General features: G+C 44.4%; 1 protein-coding gene across 1 annotated transcript in view; it reads left to right on the forward strand.

The window, feature by feature from the left end:
• The window catches only part of LOC135505573 (rho GTPase-activating protein 18-like), a 44,676-nt gene that overhangs the window by 3,597 nt on the left and 14,915 nt on the right, over positions 1-26,164 (forward strand). The gene's annotated exons all lie outside the window — the stretch shown is intronic.

Genomic DNA, 26,164 nt, shown 5'->3' on the forward strand with positions numbered 1-26,164 from the left:
TACAGATTTCCGATTGTTATGAAAACTTGAAATCGGCCCTAATTAACCGGCCATTCCGATTAATCGGTCGACCTCTAATACACACACACACACACACACACACACACACACACACACACACACACACACACACACACACACACACACACACACACACTACTGTTAAAAAGTCTGGGGTCACTTAGAAATGTCCTTGTTTTCCATGAAAACACACATGAAATGAGTTGCAAAATGAACAGGAAATATAGTCAAGATGTTGACAAGGTTATAAATAATGATTTTTAATTGAAATAATAGTGTCCTTCAAACTTTGCTTTCGTCAAAGAATCCTCCATTTGCAGCAATGACAGCCTTGCAGACCTTTGGTATTCTAGTTGACAATTTGTTGAGGAAAGATGAGATTTCATCCCATGAAGCACCTCCCACTAGTTGGATTGGCTTGATGGGCACTTCTTGCTCCCACAACAGCTCAATAGGGTTGAGATCTGGTGACTGTGCTAGCCACTCCATTATAGACAGAATACCAGCTGACTGCTTCTTCTCTAAATAGTTATTGCATAGTTTGGAGCTGTGCTTTGGGTCATTGTCCTGTTTTAGGAGGAAATTGGCTCCAATTAAGCGCCATCCACAGGGTATGGCATGGCGTTGCAAAATGGAGTGATAAGTGTACAAATGGAGTGTACAAATCTCCCACTTTACCAGCACCCCCAGAGCATCACATTGCCTCCACCATGCTTGACAGATTGTGTCAAGCACTCATCCAGCATCTTTTCATTTTTTCTGCATCTCCTGAATGTTCTTCTTTGTGATCCTCAAACTTACATTTGTCTGTCCATAACACTTTTTCCAATCTGCCTCTGTCCAATGTCTGTGTTCTTTTGCCCATCTTAATATTTTCTTTTTATTGGCCAGTCTGAGATATGGATTTTTCTTCGCAACTCTGCATAGAAGGCCCGCATCCCGTAGTCAACTCTTCACTGTTGACGTTGAGACTGGTGTTTTGCGGGTACTATTAAATGAAGCTTGCCAGTTGAGGACATGTGAGGCGTCTGTTTCTCAAACTAGACACTCTAATGTACTTGTAATCAAACTCAGAAATGCTGATGCTCCAGATACTCAACTAGTCTAAAGCAGGCCAGTTTTATTGCTTCTTTAATCAGAACAACAGTTTCAGGTGTGCTAACATAATTGCAAAAGGGTTTTTGTCGTTGACACAACATTCCAGTTCTGGCATAGGAACGGTCTGGTGTTTTTTTGTGACCTATTTGTTGATAACACATTCGATACTCTGAGGGTTGACCATAATATTCCCAATACCCACCTTTTTAGAATCCTGCAAACTAGCAGCTTTGCCAAAAAAAAACATTTTCCTTAATTTCCACTCGAGCCAACTAAGTGTCGTTGAGAGGTGCTTAGATCTTAAGGGACTGGCAAAAAGTGCTCTTCACTGACGATGTTTTGCATTTTTTTCTCACCAGGCGTGATGGTTGGATTCGTCAAAGGAATGAGCGTTACATCGAGGCCTGCACTCTGGTCTGGGGCGGTGTGTCACAGCATTGTCGTGTCTTTGGCTATGGCGGATTAAGTGATATGACACGCTATTCTATAAAATAATTTAATAATTAATATCACCTGATTGAGCTAATCATGTAAATGTAATTAACTAGAGAGTCGGGGCACCACGAAAGGGTGAGCTGTTATCTTCCGAATAAACTCTTAAAGACCATGTAATATTTAACATCAATATCAGTCAATATTAATCATCACCTTAAGTCAGTCTCAACCAAGAATTTACAACTTTCAGATATCTTCACGAACTCTGGCTAACAAGTTAAATCAGCAATACAATATTGGGTTTAATTATTTATTTACTAAATACCTAACTAATCACATGGAATTACACATACACATAATTAATCTTAACTGATTACAAATTACGTCATAAAGGAAAACGTCCCTAGCGGGCGGAACAGATATGACAGCTTGTTACACAAAAGAAAAGGGTCTGGGTTTGAGTGAAAGAGCGGGAAGACTGAGGAACAAAGGGCGAAGCTGTGGTATCGTAAATACAGTATCTTATGCATTCTAAATTACCTCCCATTTGGAAAAGGACAATGCAATAAATATTTACTCTGAGGTTGGTGGTAGATGGAAGGCCGTGTTGCCAAACCCGAGTCCATTGTCCTTTGAAGAATGTCTCTGGTGGTCAATTGAATATGTTGTAGTAACGTCGTTGTGTGATAGACGGGATACTCTGTCTGTTCCTTCCTAACCCTCGTTTGTAGCTGCTGTTACTAACTCAACGGCTAGGAGGTATCACTTCTGTAGTGAATAAGAATTCAATGTTCATACCATTCGCAACCAAAGCTCACGCTGATGTTGGCTTCGTTCTGTAGTTATTATCTGGACCATTCTGATATCGGACCGTTGTCCTCACATCTTCGGAATGGGAGGTTATATTGTCGTCAAGGCTTTATATAGGAAGGGAGAGGAGCGCGTGTTTGAAAAGTTGTATAGCCCATGTTCCTTCACAGGGGCGGACCACTGATTGAGGTGAGCCCTATCTTATGAAAACCCAAATCTCACATTTTAAAAGCTAAAATCATATTTCATCCCATCACGAATAATGTCATATTCAAACATTTAAATTGAACAACAATTCTATGTGAATCCGATAACTGATGTGTAGACTTTACACTGTAGAGTTTATGTCATCTTATCATTGATGAGAATGTCTCAGATGACAACCAAACTGACATCATATTCATTAAGTACCACCGCATATGTTCAATTGGTCGGATTACCAGAATATAGTTAATTTACCCCCACCTTATGATGTTCCCAGAATCTCTATGTTAACCAAGGGGTTTGCAAATGTAACATCAGTAGGGTAGAGAGAGGAAAAAGGGGGGAAGAGGTATTTATGACTGTCATAAACCTAACCCCAGGTCAACGTCATGACAGCATCATCGGACTGAGCTTGTTGTTATTGCAGGCAATCTCAACGCTGTGCTTTACAGGGAAGACAGCCTCCTCCCTCATGTGGTACCCTTCCTGCAGGCTCATCCTGACATGACCCTCCAGCATGACAATGCCACCAGCCATACTGCTCGTCCAGTGCGTGATTTCCTGTAAGACAGGAATGGCAGTGTTCTGCCATGGCCAGCGAAGAGCCCGGATCTCAATCCCATTGAGCACGCCTGGGGCGTGTTGCATCGGAGGATGAGGGCTAGAGCCATTCCCCCCAGAAATGTGCCTTGGTGGAAGAGTGGAGTAACATCTCAGCAAGAACTGGCAAATCTGGTGCAGTCCATGAGGAGAAGATGCACTGCAGTACTTAATGCAGCTGGTAGCCATACCAGAGACTGTTACTTTTGATTTCGACCCCCCTTTGTTCAGGGACACATTATTCAATTTCTGTTAGTCACATGTCTGTGGAACTTGTTCAGTTTATGTCTCAGTTGTTGAATCTAGTTATGTTCCTATAAATGTTCATACAAATATGTACACAAATGTTTACACACAGTTTGCTGAAAATAAACGCAGTTGACAGTGAGAGGACATTTCTTTTTTTGCTGAGTTTATGTGTGCCATTCAGAGGGTGAATGCGCAAGACAAAATATTTAAGGGGTGTCTTAATGTTTTGTACACTCAGTGTATGGTCCTCTAACTGATATGATGCCACGACTAAATCTAATGTCCTACACAGAATGGGGATAAAGTGAGCAGGAATAAATCTTAATTCAAGATTCTCCTACCAGAAATAAATCCCTTGTTATGAGTGACAGCCTTTCAATAAAACCACATATGCAGATTTAAAACCCAGGCATTTTGACTTGTCTGAGAGCTCAGGAGAGATATCGATGTTATGATGGACTTGGTCATCAAATCAGCCATCAGAGAGAGCCCCTGTCATGCTGCAGAGATAAAGCTGATCACCTTTACACCCCTCCTCACCCCCTCCTATGCCTGTGAAGATAAATGGCTTACTGTCCAGCATTACTCTTGCTTATATCCGTTTTGGTAATGCTGTCAGAGCAGATCCATTTCTATTCTCATTTAAAATTGCGCTTGCCAGTAGCTGGAGAGGGACCAAATGGGTTCCACTACACGCACCCATCTTCTGGATCTAATGTCCTGACATGTCAGATTTAGAGATGGTAAAAACCTACTCCGTGGCGGCTCTCCCCCTCTCTCAATGGCCTGGTGAATTCAGACGGAAACATATATTTGAGAGAGGTGAAGGGGAAAAGTGTACCCTAACACATTCATAACATGTCGATGACATTGCTAAAGTAGACAAATACACTGAACAAAAATATAAATGCAACATGAAATAATGTCTTAGATTTTACTGAGTTACAGTTCATATACTGAATGGAAATCAGTGAATTGAAATGAATTCATTAGGCCCTAATCTATGGATTTCACACGAGTGGGAATACAGATATGCATCTGTTGGTCACAGATACCTTAGATAGGGGCGTGAATAAGAAAAGCAGTCAGTATTGTGTACAGATCCTTGCAACACAGGGCCATGCATTATCATGCTGAAACATGAGGCGATGGAGCGGCAATGGGCCTCAGGATCTTGTCACGGTATCTCTGTCCATTCAAATTGCCATTTCTAAAATGCAATTGTGTTTGTTGTCTGTAGCTTATGTCTTCCCATACCATAATCCCACCACCACCTTGGGGCGTTCTGTTCACAACGTTGACATCAGCAAACCGCTCGCCGACACGACCACATACATGCTGTCTGCCATCTGTCCGTTACAGTTGAAACCGGGATTCATCCGTGAAGAGCACACTTCTTCAGTGTGCCAGTGGCCATCGAAGGTGAGCATTTGCCCACTGAAGTCAGTTACGACGCCAAACTGCAGTCAGGACAAGACCCTGGTGATGACGAGCATGCATATGAGCTTCCCTGAGACTGTTTCTGGCAATTTGTGCAGAAATTATTTGGTTGTGCAAACCCACAGTTTCATCAGCTACCCGGGTGGCTGGTCTCGAACGATCCCGCAGGTGAAGAAGCCGGACGTGGAGGTCCTGGGCTGGCGTGATTACACAAGGTCTGTGGTTGTGAGGCTGGTTGGACGTACTGCCAAATTCTCTAAAATGATGTTGGAGGCGGCTTGTGGTAGAGAAATAAACATTAAATTCTCTGGCACAATGTCATAACAACAGCAGTACACCACTTGCAGTTCCTTTTCCTTAGCTGAGTGGGTATCAGGGCCAATGAAGCACCAGGAACAGGCCATTTGTCCCATTAGTCCCTAACAGCTCTGGTGGAATTTCCTGCTGTCAGCATGACAATTACAAGCTACCTCAGAACTTAAGACATCTGTGGCATTATGTTGTGTGATAAAACTGCACATTTTAGAGTGGCCTTTTATTGTCCTCAGCACAAGGTGCACCTATGTAATGATCATGCTGTTTATTCAGCATCTTGATATGAGAGAAATAAGCGTTTTTTGCGTATGGAACATTTCTGGGATCTTTTATTTCAGCTCATGAAACATGGGACAAACACTTTACATGTTGCGTTTATATTTTTGTTCAGTGTAGTTGGTAGGAAGAAACTTTGCCATCATTACCATGTTGTTAAATTTACTTTAGACAGATGACAATGTTTTTATTAGTATGCAAAGTTAATCAAAAATAGCTAGCAATGATAACTTTAGCTAGCTAAAAATCTGTTGGTCTCCCCTCAATATTAACTAGATAGCTAACGTTTTACTGCATCTACAGTCAATCTGGTTACATCACAATGATGACAAAAGGTAGAAATGTATTGTATTTCCAAGCCACTTTAATACACTTTTGATGAAATGTACTCTGTGCCAATTGAGCAGAATGCTGTTGGGCATCAGTTCTAAAATAATGTTGAAAACAGTATTGTGACTAAAATTCCAAGCCATGAAAACTACTTTTGATTTTGACCCCCCCCCCTTTGTTCAAGGACACATTATTCAATTTCTATTAGTCACGTGTGTGAATCTTGTTCAGTTTATGTCTCAGTTATTGAATCTTGTTATGTTCATACAAATATTTACACATGCTACGTTTGCTGAAAATAAACGCAGTTGAGAGGACGTTTCTTTTTTTGCTGAATTTACAATGTGGAGAGCCGGTCTTACTTAGTGTAACTTTGTATAGTTTGGTAAGCAGTCTTGTCTGTCCATTTGTGCTGATAAGAATTTTTATATTTAATTTTTTTTTCTCCGTTTTTGTTTCTATTACTTTTTGTTTCTGTTGTTCTTTCCTATTTAGCTTATTGTTATAGATGCCTTGGCGGGTGGGTGGTTTGGAGGGAGGGAGTGAAGGGTTGGAGGGAGGGAGGTGATGGATGGATGGATGGGAGAATGAGGGTTTGGGGTTGTACTGTTTTTGTTGTTATATCTGAAAATCTATAAATAAAGTAATAAACTTTAAGGCTACCCAATCTCTCAATGTTTCACTTCCAAAGCAATTTGAGCTACTACGTAGTTATACATGTTGTTATTTGCCAGAATGTTCATTTCTATGCTGCAGGGACAAATGGCCCTCTCTCTGCCACAGCAGGAGCAATCAATGCTGCCTCTGAACCACTCGCCCCATTCAGAGCCTCTGAAATAGTGATATAGGAGCATCTGTATCTCGATTGGCTTACACCGTCGTCTGATTATCTTAAACCTTGTGTAGTCATGTGTAACATTCTGTATACTCCCCTTGTCCGAAGGGTCAAAAATGACCCGCCTTTACTAAACCACTAAAATATAGCAGCTTGATTGAATTTTAAACCCCAAATCTATTTTGCATGAAGAAATAACCTGTCATTCATCACAAACTTTGTGAATATATTGATTTTCCCTCTTCACAATGCAGAGAGACTGCATTTAATCAGTGGACATCACTCATTTTTATTGCAACACACCTGTCATGATAGTTTTCTTTACTAAAGTAGAGCTCATCACTAAGCAAAGGAACCTGGGACTAAACACCTCCCTCTGCAACTGGACCCGGGACTTCCTGACGGGCCGCCCCAGGTGGTGAGGGTAGGTAGCAACACATCTGCTACGCTGATCCTCAACACTGGAGCTTCCCAGGGGTGCGTGCTCAGTCCCCTCCGGTTCTCCTTGTTCACCCACGACTGCATGGCCACGCACGACTCCATCACCATCATTAAGTTTGCAGACGACACAACAGTGGTAGGTTTGATCACCGACAGCGACGAGACAGCCTACAGGGAGGTGGTCAGAGACCTGGCTGTGTGGTGCCTGAATAACAACCTATCCCTCAACATAACCAAGACTAAGGAGATGATTGTGGACTAAAGGAAAAGGAGCACCGAGCACAACCCCATTCTCATCGACGGGGCTGTAGTGAAGCAGGTTGAGAGCTTCAAGTTCCTTGGTGTCCACATCAACAAACTAGAATGGTCCAAACACACCAAGACAGTCGTGAAGAGGGCACGACAAAGCCTATTCCCCCTCAGGAAACTAAAAAGATTTGGCATGGGTCCTGAGATCCTCAAACGGTTCTACAGCTGCAACATCGAGAGCATCCTGACCGGTTGCATCACTGCCTGGTACGGTAATTGCTCGGCCTCCGACCCCAAGGCACTTCAGAGGGTAGTCATCCAGGACCTCTACACCAGGCGTGTCAGAGGAAGGCCCTAAAAATTGTCAAAACCCCAGCCACCCCAGTCATAGACTGTTCTCTCTACTACCGCATGGTAAGCGGTACCGGAGTGCCAAGTCTAGAACAAAAAGGCTTCTCAACAGGTTTTACCCCCAAGCTATAAGAGTCCTGAACAGGTAACCCAATGGTTACCCGGACTATTTGCATTGTGTGCCCCCCAACCCCTCTTTTACGCTGCTGCTACTTTATCATATATTTATAGTCACTTTAACTATACATTCATGTACATACTACCTCAATTGGCCCGACCAACCAGTGCTCCCGCACATTGGCTAACCGGGCTATCTGCATTGTGTTCCACCACCCGCCAACCCCCCTTTTTGCTACTGCTACTCTCTGTTCATCATATATGCATAGTCACTTTAACCATATCTAGATGTACATACTACCTCAATAAGCCTGACTAACCGGTGTCTGTATATAGCCTTGCTACTGTTATTTTCAAATGTCTTTTTACTGTTGTTTTATTTCTTTACTTACAGACACATAAAAACATTTCGCACTATTGGTTAGAGCCTGTAAGTAAGCATTTCACTGTAAGGTCTACACCTGTTGTATTTGGTTGTATTTATTATTATTATTGCTAAAGGTACTGCATAGGTGTACAAATAATTTGTTTAGCAAGAGATAGCACTTGTATAGCCTAAGAAAGTAGCAGAAATGTGCAGAATATAGCTTTGAATGCATTTTATTGATGGGAAACAATAACAGTCTTGAACTTTTTTGGCAACATAGTGATATATTCTTATACTATACAATGAGGAATTCAACTACAAAATACTAGTCTTCTCCTATTTGTTTTAACCATTGCCCACACCCACAAAGTGTATAAACAACAACAATGAATAGGAATAAAATAATAGATACAAAACAAAAACATGAAGAACATAAATCAATCAACTCTAATTAGCACATGTTGGACAGTATGCAAGTGTGTATGCATGGACTTTGCAGATGCATTTCTCATGTTCTCTATGTGCAGCACATAGTATTTGTTTTACAGTACTTCCTTGGGTGGCAAAATTGGCATCTCCTCCTCTTGCCTGCTGCAGCCTCAGGTGGATCAGGACAAGATTCAGCCCCCTGAACAGCTTTCACAAGCGCTGCAGATGCTGCTTTGTGCAGAAGGCGCTCCCTTCTTTGAATGTGTGGGGTTACAAGTGTCTTTCTCAGCTGCTCCAGGAACACCCTCCTCTTGTTCCATTTACCACGCATCCAGGTAGGGTTGATCTTGTTCCATAGCATGAAGGCATTGTATGAGGACACATCAATGATGTTGTGGAAGATGACCAGGGGCCAGCGGGCAGTCATCCTCCTGCAGCTGTAAGTTCCAATCACTTTGCCCAGGTTGTCCGTGCCTCCTTTGTTGTGGTTGTAGTCCAGGATTATGGCTGGTTTCCTGTCCTCACGATCACTGATCTCAACCGTTGTGTCCAGTGTGCTTAGGAGAACCACATTCTTGTTCATCTTTGGAGGTAAGAAACTAGAGTGGTGGTGGGGGTGAAGGCAAACTTAGATGAGAAAGGCCCCTCTCCCCCTTGCGAGAAGTGCAGGGGGAGCTCAGGCTTGTTCTTTCTAACTGCCAACCATGGTGATCTTCCTCTTCAGGAGCTGCTGGCTGAGTTCATAAGAGGTGAAGAAATTGTCAGACGTGACATTGTGCCCCCTCAGTCCATCTGTCACATCAAGCACAACCCGCATCCCCTGGATCTTCTCTGGGCCTCCACTGGTCGGCTTCCCTTTGTAGACTTGCATCTTCCAAGCGAAGCTGAATTGTGTGTTACAGGCCACACATATCTTGATGCCATACTTTGCTGGCTTGCTGGGCATATACTGCCGGAAAGGACAGGGACCTTTTGACAAAATAGATTACTATCTGTAATTAGTATCAGGGTCACAGAAAACAATCACATAAATCAATGACATTACAGCAATACATAATAAAATGAGCAGTGGAAATCCCTTATATTACAGATATGAAAATAAAAATGTACTTCTGAATGGAATCAGATGCTCATCCACTGTTACTTCAGGCCCAGGATTGTAGAGGTATGGCAGATGCTCCACCCACTTCTCCTACACCTCTCTTATGGCCACCAGTTTGTCTCTCACACGTCTTGCAGGTCTTGACTCACGGTTATCAAATTGCAGCATTCTTGAGAACGTGTGAAAGACTTTCAGTGGCATTGAAAATGCCCTTCCACTCTTTGCATCCCAGAGACTACATGTAGCCTCGCCTTGGGACCTATACTCACCCACTAAGAATAACAGCCCTATGTAGGGTCATCCGTATGAAATGTTGTGCTGCCATCCTGCCCTGGTTATCATACGGTGACAAGGACCATGTTATTTTGCTGTTCTTTGACAAAAATGTCTCTTTCAGCTTGGGGGATTTCTTCTTCATCTGAAGATGGTGCATCGTTCTCTGGGTTGTATTCTTCCCCAACTTCTTCTTAAGATACCTCCGCTTCTAAATCATTGTTCTCTTGTTCCTCCTAGACATCTGAAAAAATCAGATCTACTACCTGTTGGGCACTGAAACATGCACTCATGGCTTCACCAAAGAGAGAAATGGGGGGACTGTTATCTGCAGCACCTTTTATAGACTTTGCATTCCCCATTAGTAAACAATGCTTTCAAGAAATGTTTATTATATGAAATGTAGTTTATTTTGTCTGTGAACTTGAGCCATGTGTGGGGTCATGGAGGGGAGATACTGCACATGCACAAGAAAGTTTTAGTGTTGTTCAATCAGTAGCACACAATCTCTCTCTGTGTGTGTGTGTGTGTGTCTTTGTGGTGTGTAAATTATTTTATAACTGCCGGGTCAAAAATTACCCTAAGACAATCTTTGTACCCTGGTGGTGTACAGCTTTCATGGAAATATGAACAAAGGCGATGTTTCACTTTTTCTAATTTTGGGGTCACTCTAGGAAAAGTAATCGAATTTCAAGGTGAAAAAATATAATTTAGGGGGTTTTCTCTGCTGTTAAACTTAGTGGCGGGTCATTTTTTATCCTTAAGAGAACACACGGGTTAAATCAGCATGTATTGATTTGAACTGATTTCAGAGCCCACTCATTTGAATGTAAAAGTCCTGCTAAATCAACTCTGATTGATCGCATACTTACAAATAACCCTCATAAATAGTCAACTAGTAGTGTTTTGATATGGACCTCGGTGATCACTGTCCCATAGTCTATGTCAGAAACACAAGATGTCTAAAACTAAACCACGCCTTGTTATTAAAATAAACATTCAACACTTCCATGAGCAAGGGTTCTTACATTATCTTTACCATTCAGGTTTCTTGGAACTTGCCCTTCAACAATTCTCTAGTATGTTTATCTCTGTTCTTCTATGAAGAGATTAAGAATTAAAGATAGGGCCAACCCTTGGTCAACGCCTGAACTTGCCGAGTTGATTCAGCTAAGGAAGAAAGCTTGGTCTGAAACAAGACACACTGGTAGCTCTGCTAACTGGCTCACCTTCAGACAACTTTAGCTTCCATAAAATGGACTAAATCAATCTATTTCATTAATTCTATTCCTGACCCTTGTGACTATTCAGCTATGTTTTGGAAGGCTAATAAATTGCTAAAAAGAAGCAGCCACACCTCTCTGCCCAATGAGGTTCTATTTAACTCCAATACTATAACAGAGAACTGAAATAACTGACGCATTTAACCAAAATTTTATTGTAGCGGGCAATTTCTTTGAAAGGGGAAATAGCAGCAATAAGGACAACTCTGAAAAGACTGTTCATGAAACAAGCTCATCTCTGATACACCCCTGTTTAACCACAGACTTGCCTGCTACTGTAAATAGTAACCCACTGTTCTCTTTTCTTCAAGTCACAACTAGGGAAGTTCTGGATGCTCTCTTAATTATTGATGTAAAGAAATCGTCTTGGGCAGACATGCTTGACCTGTGTCTTCTTCGGCTTCCTGCCCCTCTGATTGTGGAGCCTTTGACACATTTTGTATCTATACATTCTCTTGGGTATTATTCCTAAGGTGTGGAAGGTGGCCCTTGTTCTCCCGCTCCACAAAGGTGGTGAGCCCTGCGATCTTAATAATTATCGCCCAATTTCAAAACGTTCATGTCTAGCGGAAATATTAGAACTCTTGATACGTTCTCAACTGCGGTCCTTTTTTAGATGGAAAATGTATTCTGAATGCTCACCAGTCAGGCTTTAGGCCAGGACACCAATGTCATAGTTATTAATAAATTACATAGTTAACAGCACTGCTCTGCACTCTGATTCAGAGGGGTTGGGTTAAATGTGGAAGACACATTTCAGTTGAATACATTCAGATGGACAACTGACTTGGTATCCCCCTTTCCCTTTATATTGATATGTGGAAAACATTCAATACAGTTGATCATGCACTGTTGCTACGGAGACTATCCAACATTTTTCAAGACCAAGCGGCCTGCGGCTGGTTAAAGAAATTATCTGCACGATAGAAGTCAACGTACAGTACATCTGCTGATGGCGTTCTCTTAAAGGTCCCAAACAGTCATTCTGATTACCACGTAAAATAGCCTTTTGAGTGACTAAAGTATCTCCCATAATATTTTATGGGGATAGAAATGCATTTTTTTTAATGGCTAACTACCAGGAAGTTTGGAAAGATGGACATTCATCAGCTTGACTTGACTGACAACTCTTTGAAACGCCTATGTCAAGTAACTTGGATGCAGTGTTGCAGCAAAATAATTTCAAGTATATTTGGTAATGCACAAATCAAATCATCAAATTTTATTGGTCACATACACATGGTTAGCAGATGTTAATGCGAGTGTAGCGAAATGCTTGTGCTTCTATTTCCGACCATGCAGTAATATCTAACAAGTAATCTAACAATTTCACAACAACTACCATAAAGGAATGAATAAGAATATGTACATATAAATATATGAATGAACGATGGCCGAACGGCATAGGCAAGATGGTATAGAGTACAGTATATACATATGAGATGAGTAATGAAGGGTATGTAAACATTATATAAAGTGGCATTGTTTAAAGTGACTAGTGATACATTTATTACATCCAATTTGTAATTATTAAAGTGGCTAGAGATTTGAGTCAGTATGTTGGAAGCAGCCACTCAATGTTAGTGATGGCTGTTCAACAGTCTGATGGCCTTGAGATAGAAGCTGTTTTTCAGTCTCTCGGTCCCAGATGCACCTATACTGACCTCGCCTTCTGGATGATAGCGGGGTGAACAGGCAGTGGCTCGGGTGGTTGTTGTCCTTGATGATCTTTTTGGCCTTCCTGTGACATCGGGTTGTGTAGGTGTCCTGGAGAGCAGGTAGTTTGCCCCCAGTGATGCGTTGTGCAGCCCTCACTACCCTCTGGAGAGCCTTACGGTTGTGGGCGGAGCAGTTACCGTATCAGGCGGTGATACAGCCCAACAGGATGCTCTCAGTTGTGCATCTGTAGAAGTTTGTGAATGTTTTTGGTGACAAGCCAAATTTCATCAGCCTCCTGAGGTTGAAGAGGCGCTGTTGCGCCTTCTTCACCATGCTGTCTGTGTGGGTGGACCATTTCAGTTTGTCTATGATGTGTATGCCGAGGAACTTAACTTTTCACCTTCTCCACTACTGTCCCGTCGATGTGGATAGGGGGGTGCTCCCTCTGCTGTTTCCTGAAGTCCACGATCATCTCCTTTTGTTGACGTTGAGTGCGAGGTTATTTTCCTGACACCACACTCCGTGGGCCCTCACCTCCTCCCTGTAGGCCGTCTAGTCGTTGTTGGTAATTAAGCCTACCACTGTAGTGTCGTCTGCAAACTTGACGATTGAGTCCTTTAAAACACACATTGATAAACTGACTAAAAAGTTGAGAGTAAAGATTGGTTTCCTGTATAGAATCCTAAATCCTGTCTCGCTTTTGAAAATAGGAGGAAGATTTTTCAAGCGACACTTCTCCCAGTAATTGACTATGGCGACTCATTCTACAGTACATGCACGGGTCAGCCTCTGTGTTAAAACCTATAGATTCAGTCTATCACTCAGCCTTGATTTTATCACTAGTGATCATTTCTGTATGCATCATTGTCTCTTATATAGTTTTGTTGGCTGGGAGTCTCTGACTACCAGAAGAGAGTATCATTGTCTCCTATATAGTTTTGTTGGCTGGGAGTCTCTGACTACAGGAAGAGTATCATTGTCTCTTATATAGTTTTAATGGCTTGGAATCTCTGACTACCAGAAGGGCCTAACATTGACTATTATTCGTATATAGGGCATTTCTCCAGAATATCCCATACTACCTCAACTCACGTCTAAATTGGAAAGCTAGTAATTATAAGACTCAAGACTGGTTGGTACTAGAGGTTTCACAGGTCTCCTCTGAGTTAGGGACGACTGCTTTCAGTTACTCTGCCCTTCAGTCCTGGAATGTCCGACTTGCCTGACTTGTTTGTCCCATGTGCCAGTTCAGTTTGTCTTGCATCTGTGCTTCTGCATGGGAAAAGACAAAAGGATGCAAGGGGTGGCAGGTAGCCTAGTGGTTAGAGCATTGGGCCAGTAACCGAAAGGTTGCTGGATCAAATCCCGAACTGACAAGGTACAAATCTGTCGTTCTGCCCCTGAACAAGGCACTGTTCCCCAGTAGGCCGTCATTGTAAATAAGAATTTGTTCTTAACTGACTTGCCTGGTTAAATAAAAAGTTGTGGTCAATGAATGTTGTTCAGTTTGTTGGAATAATAGCCTACAATTAAAAGTTCAACAAGAGACATCAGGTTACTGAGTCATTCTGGTCTTACAGTATGAACAAGTCATGTAGACCAATAGAAACAGCGGAGTACATCACTTTTAATTAGTTGATAACATAACAGTTTACACAAGTACAAAGAATGTGATATACAGATATGTGTTATTGGAATGTGTGAAACTTGTGAAACTTACTCCTCAGTCTGGTGAGACCGATGCTTCAGGAGAGCGGTCACATATGCTACCAAGGGAGAGGTCCTGGGTTTCGAGCCTTGTGGGAGCTGAATCAGGAGGAAGTGGTAGTCACTAAGCAAGCAGTGTGATGTCCTTTACATGTATACAGTAAGAAAATATATATATGTTCTGTGGATGATGCATGAATCAATCATTGATCAAGTCCTTTGGAATCCTTTACATAATGTGGTTGGTCAGGTTATTATACCAAATCAAAGCCAGCATTATGTTAGCTGATAACTCCAATTGGAGTTTCTAACGTTTAAAACGCAGGGTTAGTGGGTTCAAGTCAAGTGCCAATGAACAGCCTGTGTTATGATTATTTCCTTCCAATCAGGTGAGCATCTGAGTTTAATATGAATGAGATGTAATATTAACTCAGGGACCACCGGTCTTAAAATACCTCCAGCAATGTAAACATGAGTCAGTGCACAGAATCAACATGGGTTATCATCATAGTGATATTGTCGCTGTTTGTGGTTTTATCGTTTTTACATTGACACAGCAGCACTCTCTTTACATTACCTGTTGTTCCCTGAGGTTGGAGATTAGTAAAGATTATTCTTACTTGTGTCTCTTTTTACATCCTTTAAAGGGGAAATCTTTGTGGTTTTATCGTTTTTACATTGACACAGCAGCACTCTCTTTACATTTCCTGTTGTTCCCTGAGGTTGGAGATTAGTAAAGATTATTCTTACTTGTGTCTCTTTTTACATCCTTTAAAGGGGAAATCTGCAGTTCTACAATAAACAAAGCAGCCGCCCCATCACCTTTTTGGGTACACTGCTTAGGGATGGGTCTGGAGGAATGTAACTTCTCTAAGATTCATAGACGGGGCTATGGATGCAAGGACTGACCATACATGAAATCAAAATTATAGTTTTATCTAGGGTTGCACATTTTGGGTTATATTCAGAGGTGGAAACTTTCCGTGGGAATTAACGGGAACATATGGGAATTAACAGAAATATATGCAAATTAATATTAATACCATTTAAATGTAGATGTTTGTTGCGTTGGATATATTTACCATATCATATGGAGACAGAAACATAAACCATTTACCTTATCATAAGTAGACATTATTGCAAATGATTAAATCCTTACAATATAAATATAGAAAATATTGTAGTTACGAATTGAACTTTAACGCTTCACGTGGGATTATTTCAATGAACAACAAAAGAAAGGGAATATTGAATGATCCCCAATGATCCATCGCATCTCCCAATCTGTAAAATGATAGTCTAGAAACTAAAGCTTTGGTTGTCTTCCTCAGGCTTCCATGTCTTCTCCCTGGACCTCCTCAATGTCCACCTCTTGAACATCAGACTCTGAGGCCTCATCTTCACTGTCACTTTTCAACCTTGTTGAGAATGGCTCGTTATCAGACCCAAAAAGTCTCAAATTTGCCTGGATGGCCACCAATTTTTCAACCCTTGTATTGGTCAGCCTGTTGTGTGCTTTGGTGTGTGTGTTCCCAAACAAAGACCAGTTGCGCTCTGAGGCGGCTGATGTTGGTAGGATTTGGAGGATGATGGAGGCAACATGGGAAAGAGACTCAGATCCACAAAGTCCCTTCCATCAGGTGGCTGATGAGATATGTTGCCACGACTGCCATATTGCATCTCCATCCCAAAGCCCTTGCTTGGAAGTGTACATCACCAGGCACCATAGACCTTGTTGATCTCTGCACCAGACAGGATTGTTATGTACTTGAGTGAAGACCCAAAAGCGGTTTTAACAGAAAACAGAGTTCTTTAATGAAAAACAGGAATGGCATAAATCCTCTTCCAACGTAGTCAATGGAACAAAAAGAACGTTAGTATAATGCAGGATGCACCTGCCAGGCAGACTCCGACAGGATAGGACAAGGTGGAAGCAAACGCGACGACAGCTTGCTTCTGGCATCAAAAACACAAACAAGAATCAGACACTGAAAGTAGCAGGAACAGAGAGAGAAATAGAGACCTAATCAGAGGGGGAAGAGAGAACAGGTGGGAAAGAGTGAATGAGCTAGTTAGGGGAGATGTAGAACAGCTGAAGAATGAGAGACAGAGAAGGTAACCTAAAAAGACCAGCAGAGAGAGACAGAGTGAAGAGAAAGGACAGGAACAGACATAACAAGACATGACAGTACCCCCCCCCACTCACCGAGCGCCTCCTGGCGCACTCGAGGAGGAAACCTGGCGGCAACGGAGGAAATCATCGATCAGCGAACGGTCCAGCACGTCCCGAGAGGGAACCCAACTCCTCTCCTCAGGACCGTACCCCTCCCAATCCACTAGGTACTGATGACCACGGCCCGAGGGCGCATGTCCAAAATCTTACGAACCCTGTAGATGGGTGCGCCCTCGACAAGGATAGCGGGGCGCGAAGAACGGGCTTAACACAGGAGACATGGAAGACCGGGTGAACGCGACGAAGATAGCGCGGGAGAAGAAGTCGCACTGCGACAGGATTAATGACCTGAGAAATACGGAACGGACCAATGAACCGCGGGGCCAACTTGCGAGAAGCTGTCTTAAGGGGAAGGTTCTGAGTGGAGAGCCATACTCTCTGACCGCAACAATATCTAGGACTCTTGGTCCTACGCTTATTAGCGGCCCTCACAGTCTGCGCCCTATTACGGCAAAGTGCCGACCTGACCCCCTTCCAGGTGCGCTCGCAACGCTGGACAAAAGCCTGAGCGGAGGGGACGCAGGACTCGGCGAGCTGAGATGAGAACAGCGGAGGCTGGTACCCGAGGCTACTCTGAAAAGGGGATAGACCGGTAGCAGACGAGGGAAGCGAGTTGTGGGCGTACTCTGCCCAGGGAGCTGTTCTGACCAAGACGCAGGGTTACGAAAAGAAAGACTGCGTAAAATGCGACCAACAGTCTGATTGGCCCGTTCTGACCGTTAGACTGGGGATGAAAGCCGGACGAGAGACTGACGGAAGCCCCAATCAAACGGCAAAACTCCCTCCAAAATTGAGACGTGAACTGCGGGCCTCTGTCGGAAACGACGTCAGACGGAAGGCCATGAATTCGGAAAACATTCTCGATAATGATCTGAGCCGTCTCCTTAGCAGAAGGGAGCTTATCGAGAGGAATGAAATGAGCCGCCTTAGAGAATCTATCGACAACCGTAAGAATAACTGTCTTCCCCGCTGATGAAGGCAGTCCGGTGATAAAATCTAAAGCGATGTGAGACCACGGTCGAGAGGGAATGGGAAGCGGTCTGAGACGGCCGGCAGGAGGAGAGTTCCCAGATTTAGTCTGCGCGCAGACCGAACAAGCGGCGACAAATCGACGCGCGTCACGTTCCCGAGTGGGCCACCAGAAACGCTGGCGAATGGAAGCGAGCGTACCCCGAACGCCGGGGTGGCCGGCTAACTTGGCAGAGTGGGCCCACTGAAGAACGGCCGGACGAGTAGGAACGGGAACGAACAGAAGGTTCCTAGGACAAGCTCGCGGCGACGGAGTGTGAGCGAGTGCTTGCTTTACCTGCCTCTCAATTCCCCAGACAGTCAACCCGACAACACGCCCCTCAGGGAGAATCCCTCGGGGTCGGTGGAGACCTCAGAAGAACTGAAGAGACGAGATAAAGCATCAGGCTTGGTGTTTTTGAGCCCGGACGATAAGAAATAACAAACTCGAAACGAGCGAAAAACAGAGCCCAACAGCCTGACGCGCATTAAGTCGTTTGGCTGAACGGATGTACTCAAGGTTCCTATGGTCAGTCCAAACGACAAAAGGAACGGTCGCCCCCTCCAACCACTGTCGCCATTCGCCTAGGGCTAAGCGGATGGCGAGCAGTTCGCGATTACCAACATCATAGTTACGTTCTGACGGCGATAAGCGATGAGAGAAAAACGCGCAAGGATGGACCTTGCCGTCAGAGAAGAGCTGAGAAAGAATGGCTCCCACGCCCACCTCTGACGCGTCAACCTCAACAACAAACTGACTAGAGATGTCAGGTGTAACAAGAATAGGTGCGGATGTAAAACGATTCTTAAGAAGATCAAAAGCTCCCTGGGCGGAAACGGACCACTTAAAGCACGTCTTAACAGAAGTAAGGGCTGTGAGGGGAGCTGCCACCTGACCGAAATTACGGATGAAACGACGATAGAAATTAGCGAAGCCCAGAAAGCGCTGCAGCTCGACGCGTGACTTAGGAACGGGCCAATCAATGACAGCCTGGACCTTAGCGGGATCCATCTTAATGCCCTCAGCGGAAATAACGGAACCGAGAAAAGGGACAGAGGCGGCATGAAAAATGCACTTCTCAGCCTTCACATAAAGACAGTTCTCCAAAAGGCGCTGGAGGACGCGTCGCACGTGCTGAACATGAATCGAGAGAGACGGTGAAAAAATCAGGATATCGTCCATGTAAACGAAAACAAAAATGTTCAGCATGTCTCTCAGGACGTCGTTAACTAGTGCCTGAAAGACAGCTGGAGCGTTAACGAGGCCGAAAGGAAGAACCCGGTATTCAAAGTGCCCTAACGGAGTGTTAAACGCCGTCTTCCACTCGTCCCCCTCCCTGATGCGCACGAGATGGTAGGCGTTACGAAGGTCCAATTTGGTGAAAAACCTGGCTCCCTGCAGGATCTCGAAGGCTGAAGACATAAGAGGAAGCGGATAACGATTCTTAACTGTTATGTCATTCAGCCCTCGATAATCCACGCATGGGCGCAGGGACCCGTCCTTCTTCTGAACAAAAAAAAACCCTGCTCCGGCGGGAGAGGAGGAGGAGACTATGGTACCGGCGTCGAGCGAAACCGACAAATAATCCTCGAGAGCCTTACGTTCGGGAGCCGACAGAGAGTATAATCTACCCCGGGGGGGAGTAGTTCCCGGAAGGAGATCAATACTACAGTCATACGACCGGTGTGGAGGGAGAGAAGTGGCCTTGGAACGACTGAACACCGTGCGCAGATCGTGATACTCCTCCGGCACCCCTGTCAAATCGCCAGGCTCCTCCTGTGAAGAAGAGACAGAGGAAACAGGAGGGATAGCAGACATTAAACAGGTCACATGACAAGAAACATTCCAGGATAGGATAGTATTACTAGACCAATTAATAGAAGGGTTATGGCGCACTAGCCAGGGATGACCCAAAACAACAGGTGTAAAAGGTGAACGAAAAATTAGAAAAGAAATGGTTTCGCTATGATTACCAGAGACAGTGAGGGTTAAAGGCAGCGTCTCACGCTGAATCTTGGGGAGAGAACTACCATCTAAAGCAAACAAGGCCGTGGGCTCCCCTAACTGTCTGAGAGGAATGTCATGTTCCCGAGCCCAGGTCTCGTCCATAAAACAGCCCTCCGCCCCAGAGTCTATCAAGGCACTGCAGGAAGCAGATGAACCGGGCCAGCGGAGATGGACCGGAAAGGTAGTGCGTGATCCAGAAGGAGAGGCCTGAGTAGTTGCGCTCACCAGTAGCCCTCCTCTTACTGATGAGCTCTGGCTTTTACTGGACATGAGGTGACAAAATGACCAGCGGAGCCGCAGTAGAGACAGAGGCGATTGGTGATTCTCCGTTCCTTCTCCTTGGCCGAGATGCGGATACCCCCCAGCTGCATAGGCTCAGCATCCGAGCCGGCGGAGGAGTGTGGCAGTGATGCGGCAGGTGGCAGTGATGTGGAGAGGGGAGCAACGGAGAACGCGAGCTCCTTTCCACGAGCTCGGCGACGAAGATCAAACCGTCGCTCTATGCGAATAGCGAGAGCTATTAAGGAGTCCAGACTGGAAGGAACCTCCCGGTAGAGGATCTTATCCTTAACCTCGACGAGGAGACCCTCCAGAAAACGAGCGAGCAAAGCCGGCTCGTTCCAGTCACTAGAGGCAGCGAGAGTGCGAAACTCAATAGAATAATCCGTTATGGATCGATTCCCCTGACATAGGGAAGACAGGGCCCTGGAAGCCTCCTCCCCAAAAACAGAACGGTCAAAAACCCGTATCATCTCCTCCTTAAAGTCCTGATACTGGTTAATACACTCCGCCCTCGCCTCCCAGATTGCCGTGCCCCACTCACGCGCCCGTCCGGTAAGGAGAGAAATGACGTAGGCGATGCGGGCTGCGCTCCTGGAGTAAGTGTTGGGCTGGAGAGAGAACACCACATCACACTGAGTGAGGAATGAGCGGCACTCAGTGGGCTCCCCAGAGTAACACGGCGGGTTGTTGATCCTGGGCTCCGGAGACTCGGAAACCCTGGAAGTGGGCGGTGGATCGAGGTGGAGTTGGTGAACCTGTCTTGTGAGGTCGGAGACTTGGACGGCCAGGGTTTCAACGGCATGTCGAGCAGCAGACAATTCCTCCTCGTGTCTGCCTAGCATCGCTCCCTGGATCTCGACGGCGGAGTGAAAAGGGTCCGGAGCCGCTGGGTCCATTCTTGGTCTGATTCTTCTGTTATGTACTTGAGTGAAGACCCAAAAGCGGTTTTAACAGAAAACAGAGTTCTTTAATGAAAAACAGGAATGGCATAAATCCTCTTCCAACGTAGTCAATGGAACAAAAAGAACGTTAGTATAATGCAGGATGCACCTGCCAGGCAGACTCCGACAGGATAGGACAAGGTGGAAGCAAACGCGACGACAGCTTGCTTCTGGCATCAAAAACACAAACAAGAATCAGACACTGAAAGTAGCAGGAACAGAGAGAGAAATAGAGACCTAATCAGAGGGGGAAGAGAGAACAGGTGGGAAAGAGTGAATGAGCTAGTTAGGGGAGATGTAGAACAGCTGAAGAATGAGAGACAGAGAAGGTAACCTAAAAAGACCAGCAGAGAGAGACAGAGTGAAGAGAAAGGACAGGAACAGACATAACAAGACATGACAAGGATGCTCTTGCCAGCATACTTGGGGTCCAACATGTACGCTGCGGCGTGTATGGGCTTCAGGCAGAAGTCTTCATGCTTTTTGATGTAATTCAGAACTGCAGTTTTCTCTGTTTGGAGCAACAGTGAAGTGGGCAGGGCAGGGCAGATGTATTATCTTACATCTGCAAGCAGAGTCTAAACATCAGACAGGATGGTATTAACTCCCTCAATCCGTGCAATGGCTTCTGCTATAGGTTTAAGGAGTTTCAGGCTGCTTACCACTCTCTCCCAAAATACATCATCCAGGAGGATCCTCTTGGAGACTTCTTCCCCTCCCGGAGGCTGTCAAACATGATGACAACACCACCACAACGGGTGTTGCTAGGCAGCTTCAATGTGGTGCTCTTATTCTTCTCAGTTTGCTTGGTGAGGTAGATTGCTGCTAAAACGTGATGACCCTTCACATACCTAACCATTTGCTTGGCTCTCTTGTAGAGTATCCATTGTTTTCAGTGCCATGATGTACTTGAGGAACAGATTCAATGCATGAGTAGCACAGCCAATGGGTGTGATGTGAGGGTAGGACACCTCCACTTTAGACCAATACCTTTCTGTGTTCCAAGGTCATGTTGTCCCTTGTGTCTGTGCTCTTGTAGAATACTGAGATGATGTCGTTAATTATTCCACAAACATTCGACCACCCATCAGAGATGATTGCAAAACGTTCTGCTTTCTCTATGATATGCTTGACATTCACTTCAACTCTGTTGAACTCTGCATCTAGCAAATTAGTAGATAAAGCATGTCTAGTTGGAGGGGTGTATGCTGGGTGAGGGAACATTCAGAAATCTCTTCCAATACACATTGCCTCTGAGCATCAGAGGTGAACCAGTTGCATACACAGCAAGACATTAATCAGCATTTCTCTGACTACATTCCTCCATTGAGTCAAAAAAAACCTGATTCCAGGAGGACCGTGAGCTGTTGTTATCGATAAGGTGCCTTATTCATAATTTTCACCTCAAATAAAAGTAGAGGGACTTTTGTCAGAGGTTGCTTGTTGTGAGTGCTGAGGGAACTTTATGCACTTGGCCAGATGATTCTGCATCTTTGTTGCATTCTTCACATATGATTTTGCACAGTATTTGCAAATGTACACAGCTTTTCCTTCTATATTAGCTGCAGTGAAATGTCTCCACACATCAGATAGTGCCAAATAGTGCAACAATTACCAGAAAGCATGTAGTCCTTGGCTCACACAGTATAGTAGTGTGGGCTCAATAGCATCTCATTAGTGTGCAACATCTTGAGAATCAGCTGTACATGGGATGGAGGAATACACTGTGCATGAAGAGGGTTGCAATTCCATTGAATTGTGCCATATTTTGGTTAAACTATCCCCAAGACCTACAATTTACTTGTGTATCCCACAAAAAAAGGTTCACTGTTATAAGCTAACTTTTTTTGATGAATTTAAGCAAAATTCCCCAAATTCCGTAAATTTATGCGGAAAGTATCCAACCCTTTGAAACCCTAGTTTTACCATGTTTTGAAGGTGTACAGTGTTTGTGTACAGTCTGTCCAGTACAGCTTTGCCTCAATTCCTTGGAACTGTTTCCATGGTGCATCCATTCACTAGGTACTACAGTATTTGCCCCCACATGTTATCAGGCAATTCTCCAGTCTTCTGGAAATGAGATGTCCTCTGAGAGTGTACACTACAGAAGAGTGGAGGGCCAGACAGATAGAACCCCGGCAGTAACATTCCATGTCTCTGTTGGGGTTGTCGCAGTAACCAACAGGCATAGGCCCTTGTATTAACAGTAGTGGATGTTTGAAATGTGTATTACGAGTTAAGTGAAACTTGATTGCTAGTGCATGTGATTGATAGTACTGTAATTCCCTGTTCCCATGCTAAACGCGTGCATTTTCTGTCACTACGTAGAAATACTTTTTTACCACACAGTCTCAGATTTAGTAAGCCTCGGTGGGGACAGTATACCTGTGTGCCCCTAATCTGACCTGTACGTCAGAGCTTCTGTATGACTGTATTACTATGGCTCCTCGGATTTGTGCCTGTATGCAAAATGACAAGGCAAAACACTAGAGGAAGACTAAATTGTTTCCCCTTTTGTCCTTGTGCACTGGCAGTTTGTCAATCTTGGAGCCAGCAAAATAGCTGACCTTTCAATGGAATGGGGCTGGCTGTGGGATAACATTGGTGCTGCTTGCATTGTTGGTGTACTTGGTTTCCTTCCTGGTCATCTTGAGTGGCTGTGTTCAAACCTTGCATCATTTCTCTTAATGCGGGAGATATTTCTGTCTTGGGATGGATTACCTATTATCAGTGAAACACTTTCCTCTTTCTCGCTGCATTTTCTGGTGGTTGTTGTGTTTATAAAAATGCCCCTCTAAACCAAATATGTGTGCTGTGTTTTGGGTTGTTCCCCATAAAAGGTAATTACACGGCTGAACATTTGAATAAAAAACATTACAGCACTTATTCTTTTAAAATTGAAACAGGGTGGAAATATCAAAGAAAGCTAGAAAGAAAATAGACAGAGCAATTCCTTTGTGAGAGCATTTCCCCAACACTCTCTGAGTTTCAGATTTGTGCAGGTAGTGTTTGTTATTTATCCAGGGCCAGAAATGTCAGGTATTACTGATCCTGTCCTGTGGCTAGGAGGGAGCTGATACTCATTTGACCACCTCCACAGACCTTATACTCATTTGACCACCTCCACAGACCTTATACTCATTTGACCACCTCCACAGACCTTATACTCATTTGACCACCTCCACAGACCTTATACTCATTTGACCACCTCCACAGACCTTATACTCATTTGACCACCTCCACAGACCTTATACTCATTTGACCACCTCCACAGACCTTATACTCATTTGACCACCTCCACAGACCTTATACTCATTTGACCACCTCCACAGACCTTATACTCATTTGACCACCTCCACAGACCTTATACTCATTTGACCACCTCCACAGACCTTATACTCATTTGACCACCTCCACAGACCTTATACTCATTTGACCACCTCCACAGACCTTATACTCATTTGACCACCTCCACAGACCTTATACTCATTTGACCACCTCCACAGACCTTATACTCATTTGACCACCTCCACAGACCTTATACTCATTTGACCACCTCCACAGACCTTATACTCATTTGACCACCTCCACAGACCTTATGCTCATTTGACCACCTCCACAGACCTTTAGGTGAGACCGAACAGCCTTTAAGGCCTGCAGCTCATTTGTCTTCCGTCCTGTTTATGACAATTCACCTCAAGAAAGACTGTATACCTCACAGCCGTGAAGAACACTAAACTGGAATTATCTTGGCTAATTTGTATTGAGGTCATCACATATTTCTCCTTGCATGCTGACACCTTGGTAGTGTAAAACAAACCTTACTGCTGACTGCTGCATTTAAGCCGAGGTGTAGCCTGGCATGACCCAGATTGACTGTGTTTAGTATTGAGTGTATAAAGCAGTAGCAGTCATTAAGGAATGTAAAACTGCTGAGGTTTGATAAAAAGCCACTCTAGGCATTCCTTTAAGTGCAACCACCAGAGATTATAGGGGGAGGGGAGGTTAGCCGCTCTCTGATGCCCATCAGGAGTCCTCTTCAGTGTTTCCCCTAGGATTTTTTCAGCAGAGGTGGCAAAGTACTCCATTTTTTTTGCTTCCAGCCTATAGACAGAGACTAAAACAGGAAGCTCCCATGCTCAGGTCTGTTCAACGCTGGTCTGACCAATCTGATTCCACGCTTCAAGACTGCTTCGATCACGTGGATTGGGATATGTTCCGCATTGCGTCCAACAACAACATTGACGAATACGCTGATTCGGTGAGCGATTTTATTAAAAAGTGCATCGGCGATGTCGTAACCACAGCGTCTATTAAAACATTCCCAAACCAGAAACTGTGGATTGATGGCAGCATTCGCGTGAAACTGAAAGCGCGAACAACTGATTTTAACCAGGGCAAGGTGACCTGAAACATGACCGAATACAAACAGTGTAGATATTCCCTCCACAAGGCAATCAAACAAGCTAAGCGTCAGTATAGAGACAAAGTAGAGTTGCAATTCAACAGCTCAGACACAAGAAGTATGTGGCAGGGTCTACAGTCAATCACGGATTACAAAAAGAAAACCAAAGTTAATCGACTTCCGCCCCGTAGCACTAACTTCCGTCATCATGAAGTGCTTTGAGAGACTAGTCAAGGACCATCACCTCTACCCTACCTGACACCCTAGACCCACTCCAATTTGCTTACCGCCCCAATAGATCCACAGATGATGCAATCGCAACCACACTGCACACTGCCCTAACCCATCTGGACAAGAGGAATACCTATGTGAGAATGCTTTTCATCGACTACAGCTCAGCATTTAACACCATAGTACCCTCCAAACTCGTCATCAAGCTCGAGACCCTGGGTCTCGACCCCGCCCTGTGCAACTGGGTACTGGACTTCCTGACGGGCCACCCCCAGGTGGTGAGGGTAGGTAACAACATCTCCACTCCGCTGATCCTCAACACTGGGGCCTCACAAGGGTGCGTTCTGAGCCCTCTCCTGTACTCCCTGTTCATCCATGACTGCATGGCCATGCACGCCTCCAACTCAATCATCAAGTTTGTGGACGACACTACAGTGGTAGGCTTGATTAACAACAACAACGAGA

This window comes from Oncorhynchus masou, chromosome 19, assembly GCF_036934945.1.
Source record: "Oncorhynchus masou masou isolate Uvic2021 chromosome 19, UVic_Omas_1.1, whole genome shotgun sequence".
In the NCBI taxonomy this organism is placed as follows: Eukaryota; Metazoa; Chordata; class Actinopteri; order Salmoniformes; family Salmonidae; genus Oncorhynchus; species Oncorhynchus masou.